This window comes from Anomaloglossus baeobatrachus, unplaced genomic scaffold, assembly GCF_048569485.1.
Source record: "Anomaloglossus baeobatrachus isolate aAnoBae1 unplaced genomic scaffold, aAnoBae1.hap1 Scaffold_3077, whole genome shotgun sequence".
Classification (NCBI taxonomy): domain Eukaryota; kingdom Metazoa; phylum Chordata; class Amphibia; order Anura; family Aromobatidae; genus Anomaloglossus; species Anomaloglossus baeobatrachus.
Genome location: NW_027442493.1, coordinates 50537 through 64765, shown reverse-complemented (window position 1 = coordinate 64765; position 14229 = coordinate 50537). Strand labels below are relative to the sequence as shown.

Sequence of the window (14229 nt, the reverse complement as noted above, 5' to 3'; positions counted from 1 at the left end):
AGGATCCTTGTACATGATGCTCCGCTTTACTCTGTCCATCTTGGATCCCCAGACAAAACGAAACACCGTCCTGGTAATGGCCCTGCACACGGTGGCAAGGGGGGGCCAGGCCTGGGCCGTGTACTGCAGCACGGGCAGTACCTCGTTACGCAGGACCAGTGCTTTGCCCTCACAGGTGAGGCGTCTGAGGCTCCACAGACCGATCCGTTGGGTGATCTTGGTCAAGCGTTCCTCCCAGGACTTGAGGGCTGCTCCTTCCTTCCCGAACCAGACTCCAAGAACCTTGATGAAATCCGGCTGGATGCTGAAAGGGAAGGGGGCGGAAGAGGCCGGCTGCCAGTCCCCGAAGAGCATGGCTTCCGACTTCCCGCAGTTGACTTTGGCTCCCGAAGCCCGTCCGAAGGTCTCACAGGTCTGGACGAGGGTGTCGACTGAGCGCCGGTCCGCGCAGAAGACGGTCACGTCGTCCATGTAGAGCGAGCACTTGACCTCGAAGCGTTCTGGTCCTGGTGCGGTGATCCCTCTGATCTCTCCATTCCGCCGGATAGCCTCTGCAAAGAGTTCTATAACACAAACAAAAAGAAGAGGTGACAGAGGACAGCCTTGTCTGACCCCTGAGAGGACCGGGAAGGGGTCAGTCTTCCAGCCGTTTACCAACACCGAGCTGTGAATATCAAAATACATTAGTTGGACATACAAAAAAAACATGTTACCCAAACCTAACCTGTGCAGAGCTTTGCCCAGGAACTCATGGGAAACACGGTCGAAGGCCTTTTCCTGATCCAACGAGATCAGGGCTGCGTGCACCCGGCGGGCTTTGATGTACTCGACCGTGTCCCGCATGAGAGCCAGGCTGTCTGCGATGCGACGTCCGGGGATGCCGCAGGTCTGATCCGGGTGGATGATCCGTCCGATAACCGTCTTCAGTCTCGTTGCCATCGTCTTGGCCAGGATCTTGTAGTCGACATTCAGAAGGGTGATGGGACGCCAATTCTTCAGGTCGCACCTCTCTCCTTTACGCTTGTACAGGATCGTGACCATTCCTTCCCTCAGAGATGGAGGCATTCTGCCCTCCACCACCATCTCCTCATACAGCCCTAACAGGTCCGGACAGATTAGGTCTCCCAGCGCTACATAGAGCTCTGCTGGGAGGCCGTCACTGCCCGGTGTCCTGCCAGAACTAAAGGATTTGGCGGCCGAGAGCAGCTCGTCCACCGTCAGAGGAACGTCCATGGCCGCCGCGTCTGCAGGGTCAAGATGGTTAGTGATACCTGACAGGAACTTATCGGCGGCCTCGGGGTCAGTAGTCTTGCGGGCGTAGAGTTCGCTGTAGAAGTCGCTGACGACCTTCATCACATTCTCTTTCCCGCGTCGTATGCTTCCACTCTCGTCTCGTAGTTCATTCATGGGCGTGTGACCGGCGTGGAGTTTCCTGAAAAAGAACGAGTTACATTTCTCACCCTTCTCCAGGTTCTCCACTTTGGAACGGAAGACAATTCGCTCGGACTCCTCCTCGAAGTGCCTTTTCAGGCTCCTCTTAGTCTCCTCCAGCTCCTCTCTCACGTCCCAGCCGCATCGAAGAAGGTCCTGCAGGGAACGCAGCTCACGCTGGAGTCTCCTGAAGTCCCTCCTCTTCAGACACGCCTGTTGTTGACTCTTTGCCTGAAAGAAGAAACGGAACTCGAGTTTAACGTATTCCCACCAGTCAGAAACAGACTGGAAGCCCGCCTTGTAGGCCCGCCACGTGGAGTAGGCAGCTCTAAGCTCCTCCAGAATCTCACCCTTTTCCAGCAGAGAGCAGTTCAGCTTCCAGGAGCCTGGGCCAATGGGGAAGCCATGGCCCAGCACACCTTGAAAGTGAATGGCTCTGTGGTCAGAGAAGAAGCAGGGGACCATCGAGTGCCCACTCCGCCCAACCGCCCGAGAGGTAAACACAAAGTCAATCCTGGAACGCAGCGAGCCATCGGATCGGCACCATGAATAGTTCACGGATCCGTGTCCGATGGAGCCAACAACGTCCACAAGAGAGGCTTCGGTCACCATCTCAATCAGCAGTTTGGATGTGACGTCCAACTTGGCAGCCGTTCCAGAACTGCGTCCATCCTCCTCAATCGGGCAGTTGAAATCCCCGGCCATCACTACCGTCCTGGCGGTAGCGAGCTGAGGGCGCAGGGCTTGGAGGAGCTCCAGTCGATCGCTCTTCACAGGAGAAGCATACACATTGATGAACCTGACAGGTTCTCCCGCCCAGGTGCCATCCACGAGCAGTAACCTGCCGCAGACGATTTCCTGAACAGAGTCCAATGTGAAGGCGCTTCCCCTGATCAGCACGGCGACCCCCGCGGACCTACAGTCGCCCCCGCCAGACCAGTAGGATGGGCCATGGGTCCACTCCCTGGCCAGATGGTTGAAGGACCTAGAGGAGGGAAGGGAGCATTCCTGCAGGAAAAATACATCACTAGACTGAGTGTTAAGGAACGCAAAAATTGTCTGACGTCGGAACTTGTCTCTGATGCTCCTAACATTAATGGAAAAGATGTTAATGTTAGCAGTCATTGGAGGAAAGAGAAAGTTAGAGCAGGCGGTGTGCCTTAGTTACCACTCCGGTCGGGCGGTTCTTCCTCTTTGGCACCTGCTGGTAAGGGTATCTCCAGCAGACCCTCTTCTTCTAGCTGATCGAGCAGGGATGGTGCCTCAGTGGCTTCCGACTCCTCCATTTCTTCTTCGGCCACAAGGGACTCCACCATCTGCTCCAACACGTCCGGTTCTGGGAGGAGGCCATCCTCCTCTTCCTGGGGTGGATTGGGGTCCACAATGAACAGCTTGGAAGGTTCTGCGACAGGACTATCTTCCACCTTCCTTTTCCTTTGGCCTGTACCTGAGGAGACAAGAGCTGGAAAATCCTCCTCGGTGAAAAGTGCAAGAGTGCTGAGGCCCTCTGCTCTCATGGTCTGGGGAGGGAGAGTGGGCTTTGGGGGGGGGGTGAGGAGACCAACTGAGGAGTAGGGAAATGAGGTGGAGGTAGTGGAATCCTCAGTAGGGTTGGCCGGGGGGGGAGGGGTTTGGACAGGGGTGACAGGGGGGGGGGCCAGGGAGGGGGCAACAGTTTTCTTACCCTTCTTTTCCCTGGACTCCGTGGCTGCTGGGGCATCGGCTGGAGCCACGGTCGCTGGGTTCTTGGCCGCCTTGTCCTTGGCCTCTGTGGCCTTGGTCGTAGCTGCCTTGGTCGACGAAGCTGTGACTACCCGATACTGGGTCGCCGCGGCAACCCTTGCCCAGGATTTCTCCCGCTGTGGGCAGTCCTTGTAAAGGTGGTCCGCCTGTCCACATAGGTTGCAAGTCTTCTTCTTTGGGCAGTCCTTGGAGCTGTGTCCTGTCACCCGGCAAACCCTGCAGGCGTCCTCCTTGCAGGTCTTCATCGAATGCCCTTTCCCGCCACATTTCCTGCAGTTGTGTGGCATGTCCGGGTAGTAGATGAGACCAAAGGAGTTTCCCAGAGAGAATGTCGGGGGCAGGTGCTGGAGACCATCCTCGGATGCTGGTTCCCTGTAGAGTCGAACGGTTACTGACCACTTACCCGTCCAGAATCCGTTGCCGTTAAGGATGTGGGATGGCTCCCTCACCACTGTGCAGAGACGTCCCAGGAACGTGGAGATGTCTCTTCCTGGGGTGTGCGGGTTCCGCATGGAGACCGTGATCCTCTTCTCATCCCTCTGTATAGGACAGGATCCTAAAAAAGAATGAAAAGGGGAGTCCGGCATCGCTGCGTTCATCGCCTCCCAGTATCTCCTGCAGGCATTCACCGTGGCAAAGGTTACCAGAAAAATGCCAGTCATGAAGGTCTGGACACTCAGGGTTTCCGCCCTGGAGAAGCCCTGATCCAGAATCATCTTCTTGCAGAACACGTCGCTGGACATGTCCGGCAACCTACCATCCACCGCCTTCAGCTTCAGGGCGACCGTCTGCCGCATCCAAGGCTCCAGGGTTGGAGCCTTTTCAGGCGGCGTCCGGGCTCCCTCCGGCTGGCTGGCGTCGGAGGTAGGGGCCTCTTGGGCCGAAGAAGCCTCTGGATGAGCCTTCCTGGAGGTCCCTGGGTCCTGAGCCTTCTTGGCTGCCTTCTCTGGCTTGCTTGCCATGGCTGGTTCCTGCTTGAGTTCCCGGAGCTGGATCTTGGATTCTTCTCCGGGTGTCTTCTTCCGCTGTGTTCCTCCTCGAAGTTCCTCTGGTCTCCCCAAGTCTTCTCCGAGCCTTCGTCTTCTTGCTTCTTTCTGCCAAGCTCTTCTTCCGTCCGATCTCCCTCTTTCGGTCTCGGCTGGGATTCGGAGCTTGTCTCCCTGATCGTATCTCGTCAAGTGTAGCTAGCTCAGTTTGTTCTGATAAGAACAGATACTACACTTGATCTTAGCCAAAAGGCCGAGAAGCGATAACCAGAATTGGTTTGGGCCTCGAGTGGCACCCTGGCCTATGCCGGACACATCTTAGGGAGAGAGAGCGAGAGGGAGACAAACCCACGCCTACACAAGACATTTTGTCACCCAAGCCAACCCTTGAAAAGGCTGCTTTGCAGAGCCAAAACAAGAAGAATGGTGCGTTTTGCAGCCGCCGCCCACTGCAATGAATCTGAATAACTCCTCCTTTAGGGCGCAAGCAACTCCCCTCCCCCTTGCAGTCTTTCCAATTCACGATACAAAAAGACGGACAGGACAGGTTGCCTGACTTTCCGTCACTGCCACCCTTTGCCATCCTTACCCGTAGAAAGCCCTTTCATCATCCCCAAACCCTAATCTTTTCCCTTTCCTTCCCAGCCCCCAAACCCTGCCCTCTGTACCTTTCTCACCACCCGCTTCCCTTCTCCTGTCATCCCCCTACCACCCGGGAAAAAAAGAGATTGCCCCCTCCTTCCACTAGCCCACCCTCCCACCCAAAGAACAACTTCTTCTGCGCAGCTTGTTTTCTAGGCAGCAGCGCTATTGTGATGTCATCGGGGGGCATTGTGACAAGCCGCCAGTGTTCCGTCTCTTCATGTTGTGCACAGTTCAAACGGAAAATACATCAACAGGCAGACTACAGAAAAGCTTACTATCAAAGGTTAGAGGGGGGCTTTCTCAGAGGGCTTTTTACAGTTTTTCTATTCCCAATTAGCCGTTTAAGTGTACTTATTGAAAGTAGTAATTCTTTCATAGGCCGCCCTTTCTTAGTATTTGACGTTCCTTATATTGCGGTATGAGGCTTCGCAGTAGGTTGCAAACATTCATCACCCATGACTGTCCCCAATTGAGCTCAGAAGCTCAATGTCTATCATGACCTCTCTTTTAGAATGTCCAAGAGCAAGCAAACTATTCCTCCAGGAGAGGGCGCCAACAGACTACTAAAGAGATCATCATTACTCAAAGAAAACCCCAAAAACCAATGCATGATAGGAATAAACAGGTAACTTTCTTTGGAGTGGAAGCGGAGAGATCGCACCAGATGCCAATTCTAGATGTTATCACACCTGTGGTCACTGCAGCAGCAGGTGAATCCACTTTGTCCAAAAGGGATCTATTCCATTCAATTGCAAATGATCTAGATAAGACAGAGAACTGCAGCACGGGGACATAGCCGAGTTGGTCAGGTTGAGTGGTGATGAGTTTGCTATTTGGATGAATAAAGAAAGTCAAAAGTGTGAAAGATAAAAAACAAAAGGAGGAAGTGTGAAAAGTGAATGGGCCAAATTGAGGTGCATATGAAGACGTATGCTTTCTTCCAATTCATTAAATCGGGCTAATATGAATCAGGTGAATTGAGTTCTGCTTTTGGAAACTGGGTTAAGAAGGGGTGCACCGTTCCTGGAGGTACTGCAATACCAGGTCAATGCGTGGAGTGGACAGAGCAAGCTCTTTTTCCATCTCCCTGTTCTAAAAATCCATTTAATATATGGTCCCCAGATAGGGGACGTATCAGATATTAAACTGATAAGAACAGATACTACACTTGATCTTAGCCAAAAGGCCGAGAAGCGATAACCAGAATTGGTTTGGGCCTCGAGTGGCACCCTGGCCTATGCCGGACACATCTTAGGGAGAGAGAGCGAGAGGGAGACAAACCCACGCCTACACAAGACATTTTGTCACCCAAGCCAACCCTTGAAAAGGCTGCTTTGCAGAGCCAAAACAAGAAGAATGGTGCGTTTTGCAGCCGCCGCCCACTGCAATGAATCTGAATAACTCCTCCTTTAGGGCGCAAGCAACTCCCCTCCCCCTTGCAGTCTTTCCAATTCACGATACAAAAAGACGGACAGGACAGGTTGCCTGACTTTCCGTCACTGCCACCCTTTGCCATCCTTACCCGTAGAAAGCCCTTTCATCATCCCCAAACCCTAATCTTTTCCCTTTCCTTCCCAGCCCCCAAACCCTGCCCTCTGTACCTTTCTCACCACCCGCTTCCCTTCTCCTGTCATCCCCCTACCACCCGGGAAAAAAAGAGATTGCCCCCTCCTTCCACTAGCCCACCCTCCCACCCAAAGAACAACTTCTTCTGCGCAGCTTGTTTTCTAGGCAGCAGCGCTATTGTGATGTCATCGGGGGGCATTGTGACAAGCCGCCAGTGTTCCGTCTCTTCATGTTGTGCACAGTTCAAACGGAAAATACATCAACAGGCAGACTACAGAAAAGCTTACTATCAAAGGTTAGAGGGGGGCTTTCTCAGAGGGCTTTTTACAGTTTTTCTATTCCCAATTAGCCGTTTAAGTGTACTTATTGAAAGTAGTAATTCTTTCATAGGCCGCCCTTTCTTAGTATTTGACGTTCCTTATATTGCGGTATGAGGCTTCGCAGTAGGTTGCAAACATTCATCACCCATGACTGTCCCCAATTGAGCTCAGAAGCTCAATGTCTATCATGACCTCTCTTTTAGAATGTCCAAGAGCAAGCAAACTATTCCTCCAGGAGAGGGCGCCAACAGACTACTAAAGAGATCATCATTACTCAAAGAAAACCCCAAAAACCAATGCATGATAGGAATAAACAGGTAACTTTCTTTGGAGTGGAAGCGGAGAGATCGCACCAGATGCCAATTCTAGATGTTATCACACCTGTGGTCACTGCAGCAGCAGGTGAATCCACTTTGTCCAAAAGGGATCTATTCCATTCAATTGCAAATGATCTAGATAAGACAGAGAACTGCAGCACGGGGACATAGCCGAGTTGGTCAGGTTGAGTGGTGATGAGTTTGCTATTTGGATGAATAAAGAAAGTCAAAAGTGTGAAAGATAAAAAACAAAAGGAGGAAGTGTGAAAAGTGAATGGGCCAAATTGAGGTGCATATGAAGACGTATGCTTTCTTCCAATTCATTAAATCGGGCTAATATGAATCAGGTGAATTGAGTTCTGCTTTTGGAAACTGGGTTAAGAAGGGGTGCACCGTTCCTGGAGGTACTGCAATACCAGGTCAATGCGTGGAGTGGACAGAGCAAGCTCTTTTTCCATCTCCCTGTTCTAAAAATCCATTTAATATATGGTCCCCAGATAGGGGACGTATCAGATATTAAACTGATAAGAACAGATACTACACTTGATCTTAGCCAAAAGGCCGAGAAGCGATAACCAGAATTGGTTTGGGCCTCGAGTGGCACCCTGGCCTATGCCGGACACATCTTAGGGAGAGAGAGCGAGAGGGAGACAAACCCACGCCTACACAAGACATTTTGTCACCCAAGCCAACCCTTGAAAAGGCTGCTTTGCAGAGCCAAAACAAGAAGAATGGTGCGTTTTGCAGCCGCCGCCCACTGCAATGAATCTGAATAACTCCTCCTTTAGGGCGCAAGCAACTCCCCTCCCCCTTGCAGTCTTTCCAATTCACGATACAAAAAGACGGACAGGACAGGTTGCCTGACTTTCCGTCACTGCCACCCTTTGCCATCCTTACCCGTAGAAAGCCCTTTCATCATCCCCAAACCCTAATCTTTTCCCTTTCCTTCCCAGCCCCCAAACCCTGCCCTCTGTACCTTTCTCACCACCCGCTTCCCTTCTCCTGTCATCCCCCTACCACCCGGGAAAAAAAGAGATTGCCCCCTCCTTCCACTAGCCCACCCTCCCACCCAAAGAACAACTTCTTCTGCGCAGCTTGTTTTCTAGGCAGCAGCGCTATTGTGATGTCATCGGGGGGCATTGTGACAAGCCGCCAGTGTTCCGTCTCTTCATGTTGTGCACAGTTCAAACGGAAAATACATCAACAGGCAGACTACAGAAAAGCTTACTATCAAAGGTTAGAGGGGGGCTTTCTCAGAGGGCTTTTTACAGTTTTTCTATTCCCAATTAGCCGTTTAAGTGTACTTATTGAAAGTAGTAATTCTTTCATAGGCCGCCCTTTCTTAGTATTTGACGTTCCTTATATTGCGGTATGAGGCTTCGCAGTAGGTTGCAAACATTCATCACCCATGACTGTCCCCAATTGAGCTCAGAAGCTCAATGTCTATCATGACCTCTCTTTTAGAATGTCCAAGAGCAAGCAAACTATTCCTCCAGGAGAGGGCGCCAACAGACTACTAAAGAGATCATCATTACTCAAAGAAAACCCCAAAAACCAATGCATGATAGGAATAAACAGGTAACTTTCTTTGGAGTGGAAGCGGAGAGATCGCACCAGATGCCAATTCTAGATGTTATCACACCTGTGGTCACTGCAGCAGCAGGTGAATCCACTTTGTCCAAAAGGGATCTATTCCATTCAATTGCAAATGATCTAGATAAGACAGAGAACTGCAGCACGGGGACATAGCCGAGTTGGTCAGGTTGAGTGGTGATGAGTTTGCTATTTGGATGAATAAAGAAAGTCAAAAGTGTGAAAGATAAAAAACAAAAGGAGGAAGTGTGAAAAGTGAATGGGCCAAATTGAGGTGCATATGAAGACGTATGCTTTCTTCCAATTCATTAAATCGGGCTAATATGAATCAGGTGAATTGAGTTCTGCTTTTGGAAACTGGGTTAAGAAGGGGTGCACCGTTCCTGGAGGTACTGCAATACCAGGTCAATGCGTGGAGTGGACAGAGCAAGCTCTTTTTCCATCTCCCTGTTCTAAAAATCCATTTAATATATGGTCCCCAGATAGGGGACGTATCAGATATTAAACTGATAAGAACAGATTTTTTGATTTAATGAAGCTTTCCAAAGCACCACAAAAAATGCATGACCGAAGTCACACCAAAAACAGTGCAAAGGCTAGGATTCGTGTGGACCCCACCGTGAGGAGAGGGTCCCCAAAAATCAACCCCGTCCCTCCGAGCCAGAAGGCCACAGCAAGGGTCAGGGATCTTCGGTGCTCCCCCAAGCCGAAGCCTGGTTGAGCCTTGTCGTTGCTCCCAGCGTCCACCCAGGCATCTTACCCAAGTGGAGTAGAGAGCTACTAGTTGTTGGTTTCGCAGCCGAAACTGCCCGGACCGTCAACCGGTGTTGGTTTCTCAGCCCAAGGCTAACCGGACCTCCAACCGGGTGTTGGTTTCTCCGCCGAAGCTGACCCAGACCTCCAACCGGGTGTTGGTTTCTCAGCCGAAGCTGACCCAGACCTCCAACCGGGTGTTAGTTTCTCAGCCCAAAGCTGACCAGACCTCCGACCGGGATTGTAAAAATTTCCCTTCCTAGCCAGAAGGCCGGGATAGGGTAATATGCTCAAAAAGTATGAAAAGGCAAGGTACGGTGTGCTACAGAGCCCAAGGCTTGCCGGGGTCCCAAGCCAGCAAGCTCAGACTCACTCCAGGGTCGTCAGTCCTGGGGCACGTTGTACCATAGCCCCCCACCCTTACTCAGTCTAATAGCCTCGATCCTGGTAGGGCCATGTTTTCCTCTAGATGAATATACTATCCACCCAGAGTACTAGCAAGCGCAACCTTCCAGTGTGCATTGTATCATTGTACTAAGGTGGCCTGGAGCTTAAACCACCTCTTCGAACAACACTACACTTGATCTTAGCCAAAAGGCCGAGAAGCGATAACCAGAATTGGTTTGGGCCTCGAGTGGCACCCTGGCCTATGCCGGACACATCTTAGGGAGAGAGAGCGAGAGGGAGACAAACCCACGCCTACACAAGACATTTTGTCACCCAAGCCAACCCTTGAAAAGGCTGCTTTGCAGAGCCAAAACAAGAAGAATGGTGCGTTTTGCAGCCGCCGCCCACTGCAATGAATCTGAATAACTCCTCCTTTAGGGCGCAAGCAACTCCCCTCCCCCTTGCAGTCTTTCCAATTCACGATACAAAAAGACGGACAGGACAGGTTGCCTGACTTTCCGTCACTGCCACCCTTTGCCATCCTTACCCGTAGAAAGCCCTTTCATCATCCCCAAACCCTAATCTTTTCCCTTTCCTTCCCAGCCCCCAAACCCTGCCCTCTGTACCTTTCTCACCACCCGCTTCCCTTCTCCTGTCATCCCCCTACCACCCGGGAAAAAAAGAGATTGCCCCCTCCTTCCACTAGCCCACCCTCCCACCCAAAGAACAACTTCTTCTGCGCAGCTTGTTTTCTAGGCAGCAGCGCTATTGTGATGTCATCGGGGGGCATTGTGACAAGCCGCCAGTGTTCCGTCTCTTCATGTTGTGCACAGTTCAAACGGAAAATACATCAACAGGCAGACTACAGAAAAGCTTACTATCAAAGGTTAGAGGGGGGCTTTCTCAGAGGGCTTTTTACAGTTTTTCTATTCCCAATTAGCCGTTTAAGTGTACTTATTGAAAGTAGTAATTCTTTCATAGGCCGCCCTTTCTTAGTATTTGACGTTCCTTATATTGCGGTATGAGGCTTCGCAGTAGGTTGCAAACATTCATCACCCATGACTGTCCCCAATTGAGCTCAGAAGCTCAATGTCTATCATGACCTCTCTTTTAGAATGTCCAAGAGCAAGCAAACTATTCCTCCAGGAGAGGGCGCCAACAGACTACTAAAGAGATCATCATTACTCAAAGAAAACCCCAAAAACCAATGCATGATAGGAATAAACAGGTAACTTTCTTTGGAGTGGAAGCGGAGAGATCGCACCAGATGCCAATTCTAGATGTTATCACACCTGTGGTCACTGCAGCAGCAGGTGAATCCACTTTGTCCAAAAGGGATCTATTCCATTCAATTGCAAATGATCTAGATAAGACAGAGAACTGCAGCACGGGGACATAGCCGAGTTGGTCAGGTTGAGTGGTGATGAGTTTGCTATTTGGATGAATAAAGAAAGTCAAAAGTGTGAAAGATAAAAAACAAAAGGAGGAAGTGTGAAAAGTGAATGGGCCAAATTGAGGTGCATATGAAGACGTATGCTTTCTTCCAATTCATTAAATCGGGCTAATATGAATCAGGTGAATTGAGTTCTGCTTTTGGAAACTGGGTTAAGAAGGGGTGCACCGTTCCTGGAGGTACTGCAATACCAGGTCAATGCGTGGAGTGGACAGAGCAAGCTCTTTTTCCATCTCCCTGTTCTAAAAATCCATTTAATATATGGTCCCCAGATAGGGGACGTATCAGATATTAAACTGATAAGAACAGATACTACACTTGATCTTAGCCAAAAGGCCGAGAAGCGATAACCAGAATTGGTTTGGGCCTCGAGTGGCACCCTGGCCTATGCCGGACACATCTTAGGGAGAGAGAGCGAGAGGGAGACAAACCCACGCCTACACAAGACATTTTGTCACCCAAGCCAACCCTTGAAAAGGCTGCTTTGCAGAGCCAAAACAAGAAGAATGGTGCGTTTTGCAGCCGCCGCCCACTGCAATGAATCTGAATAACTCCTCCTTTAGGGCGCAAGCAACTCCCCTCCCCCTTGCAGTCTTTCCAATTCACGATACAAAAAGACGGACAGGACAGGTTGCCTGACTTTCCGTCACTGCCACCCTTTGCCATCCTTACCCGTAGAAAGCCCTTTCATCATCCCCAAACCCTAATCTTTTCCCTTTCCTTCCCAGCCCCCAAACCCTGCCCTCTGTACCTTTCTCACCACCCGCTTCCCTTCTCCTGTCATCCCCCTACCACCCGGGAAAAAAAGAGATTGCCCCCTCCTTCCACTAGCCCACCCTCCCACCCAAAGAACAACTTCTTCTGCGCAGCTTGTTTTCTAGGCAGCAGCGCTATTGTGATGTCATCGGGGGGCATTGTGACAAGCCGCCAGTGTTCCGTCTCTTCATGTTGTGCACAGTTCAAACGGAAAATACATCAACAGGCAGACTACAGAAAAGCTTACTATCAAAGGTTAGAGGGGGGCTTTCTCAGAGGGCTTTTTACAGTTTTTCTATTCCCAATTAGCCGTTTAAGTGTACTTATTGAAAGTAGTAATTCTTTCATAGGCCGCCCTTTCTTAGTATTTGACGTTCCTTATATTGCGGTATGAGGCTTCGCAGTAGGTTGCAAACATTCATCACCCATGACTGTCCCCAATTGAGCTCAGAAGCTCAATGTCTATCATGACCTCTCTTTTAGAATGTCCAAGAGCAAGCAAACTATTCCTCCAGGAGAGGGCGCCAACAGACTACTAAAGAGATCATCATTACTCAAAGAAAACCCCAAAAACCAATGCATGATAGGAATAAACAGGTAACTTTCTTTGGAGTGGAAGCGGAGAGATCGCACCAGATGCCAATTCTAGATGTTATCACACCTGTGGTCACTGCAGCAGCAGGTGAATCCACTTTGTCCAAAAGGGATCTATTCCATTCAATTGCAAATGATCTAGATAAGACAGAGAACTGCAGCACGGGGACATAGCCGAGTTGGTCAGGTTGAGTGGTGATGAGTTTGCTATTTGGATGAATAAAGAAAGTCAAAAGTGTGAAAGATAAAAAACAAAAGGAGGAAGTGTGAAAAGTGAATGGGCCAAATTGAGGTGCATATGAAGACGTATGCTTTCTTCCAATTCATTAAATCGGGCTAATATGAATCAGGTGAATTGAGTTCTGCTTTTGGAAACTGGGTTAAGAAGGGGTGCACCGTTCCTGGAGGTACTGCAATACCAGGTCAATGCGTGGAGTGGACAGAGCAAGCTCTTTTTCCATCTCCCTGTTCTAAAAATCCATTTAATATATGGTCCCCAGATAGGGGACGTATCAGATATTAAACTGATAAGAACAGATACTACACTTGATCTTAGCCAAAAGGCCGAGAAGCGATAACCAGAATTGGTTTGGGCCTCGAGTGGCACCCTGGCCTATGCCGGACACATCTTAGGGAGAGAGAGCGAGAGGGAGACAAACCCACGCCTACACAAGACATTTTGTCACCCAAGCCAACCCTTGAAAAGGCTGCTTTGCAGAGCCAAAACAAGAAGAATGGTGCGTTTTGCAGCCGCCGCCCACTGCAATGAATCTGAATAACTCCTCCTTTAGGGCGCAAGCAACTCCCCTCCCCCTTGCAGTCTTTCCAATTCACGATACAAAAAGACGGACAGGACAGGTTGCCTGACTTTCCGTCACTGCCACCCTTTGCCATCCTTACCCGTAGAAAGCCCTTTCATCATCCCCAAACCCTAATCTTTTCCCTTTCCTTCCCAGCCCCCAAACCCTGCCCTCTGTACCTTTCTCACCACCCGCTTCCCTTCTCCTGTCATCCCCCTACCACCCGGGAAAAAAAGAGATTGCCCCCTCCTTCCACTAGCCCACCCTCCCACCCAAAGAACAACTTCTTCTGCGCAGCTTGTTTTCTAGGCAGCAGCGCTATTGTGATGTCATCGGGGGGCATTGTGACAAGCCGCCAGTGTTCCGTCTCTTCATGTTGTGCACAGTTCAAACGGAAAATACATCAACAGGCAGACTACAGAAAAGCTTACTATCAAAGGTTAGAGGGGGGCTTTCTCAGAGGGCTTTTTACAGTTTTTCTATTCCCAATTAGCCGTTTAAGTGTACTTATTGAAAGTAGTAATTCTTTCATAGGCCGCCCTTTCTTAGTATTTGACGTTCCTTATATTGCGGTATGAGGCTTCGCAGTAGGTTGCAAACATTCATCACCCATGACTGTCCCCAATTGAGCTCAGAAGCTCAATGTCTATCATGACCTCTCTTTTAGAATGTCCAAGAGCAAGCAAACTATTCCTCCAGGAGAGGGCGCCAACAGACTACTAAAGAGATCATCATTACTCAAAGAAAACCCCAAAAACCAATGCATGATAGGAATAAACAGGTAACTTTCTTTGGAGTGGAAGCGGAGAGATCGCACCAGATGCCAATTCTAGATGTTATCACACCTGTGGTCACTGCAGCAGCAGGTGAATCCACTTTGTCCAA

General features: G+C 50.1%; 5 non-coding genes and 1 pseudogene across 5 annotated transcripts; all 6 read right to left on the bottom strand.

Moving 5' to 3' along the window:
- Positions 1–4313: 4313 nt before the first annotated feature.
- Positions 4314–4425, bottom strand: LOC142268685 (U2 spliceosomal RNA; annotated as a pseudogene).
- A 1387-nt stretch (positions 4426–5812) lies between these two features.
- Positions 5813–6003, bottom strand: LOC142268719 (U2 spliceosomal RNA). The gene has a single exon (XR_012734345.1). It is a non-coding gene; the product is annotated as a U2 spliceosomal RNA (small nuclear RNA).
- A 1387-nt stretch (positions 6004–7390) lies between these two features.
- Positions 7391–7581, bottom strand: LOC142268718 (U2 spliceosomal RNA). The gene has a single exon (XR_012734344.1). It is a non-coding gene; the product is annotated as a U2 spliceosomal RNA (small nuclear RNA).
- A 1387-nt stretch (positions 7582–8968) lies between these two features.
- LOC142268679 (U2 spliceosomal RNA) lies at positions 8969–9162 on the bottom strand. The gene has a single exon (XR_012734314.1). It is a non-coding gene; the product is annotated as a U2 spliceosomal RNA (small nuclear RNA).
- Positions 9163–11351: 2189 nt separating this feature from the next.
- Positions 11352–11542, bottom strand: LOC142268717 (U2 spliceosomal RNA). Its single transcript, XR_012734343.1, has one exon. It is a non-coding gene; the product is annotated as a U2 spliceosomal RNA (small nuclear RNA).
- Positions 11543–12929: 1387 nt separating this feature from the next.
- LOC142268716 (U2 spliceosomal RNA) lies at positions 12930–13120 on the bottom strand. The gene has a single exon (XR_012734342.1). It is a non-coding gene; the product is annotated as a U2 spliceosomal RNA (small nuclear RNA).
- Positions 13121–14229: the final 1109 nt, after the last annotated feature.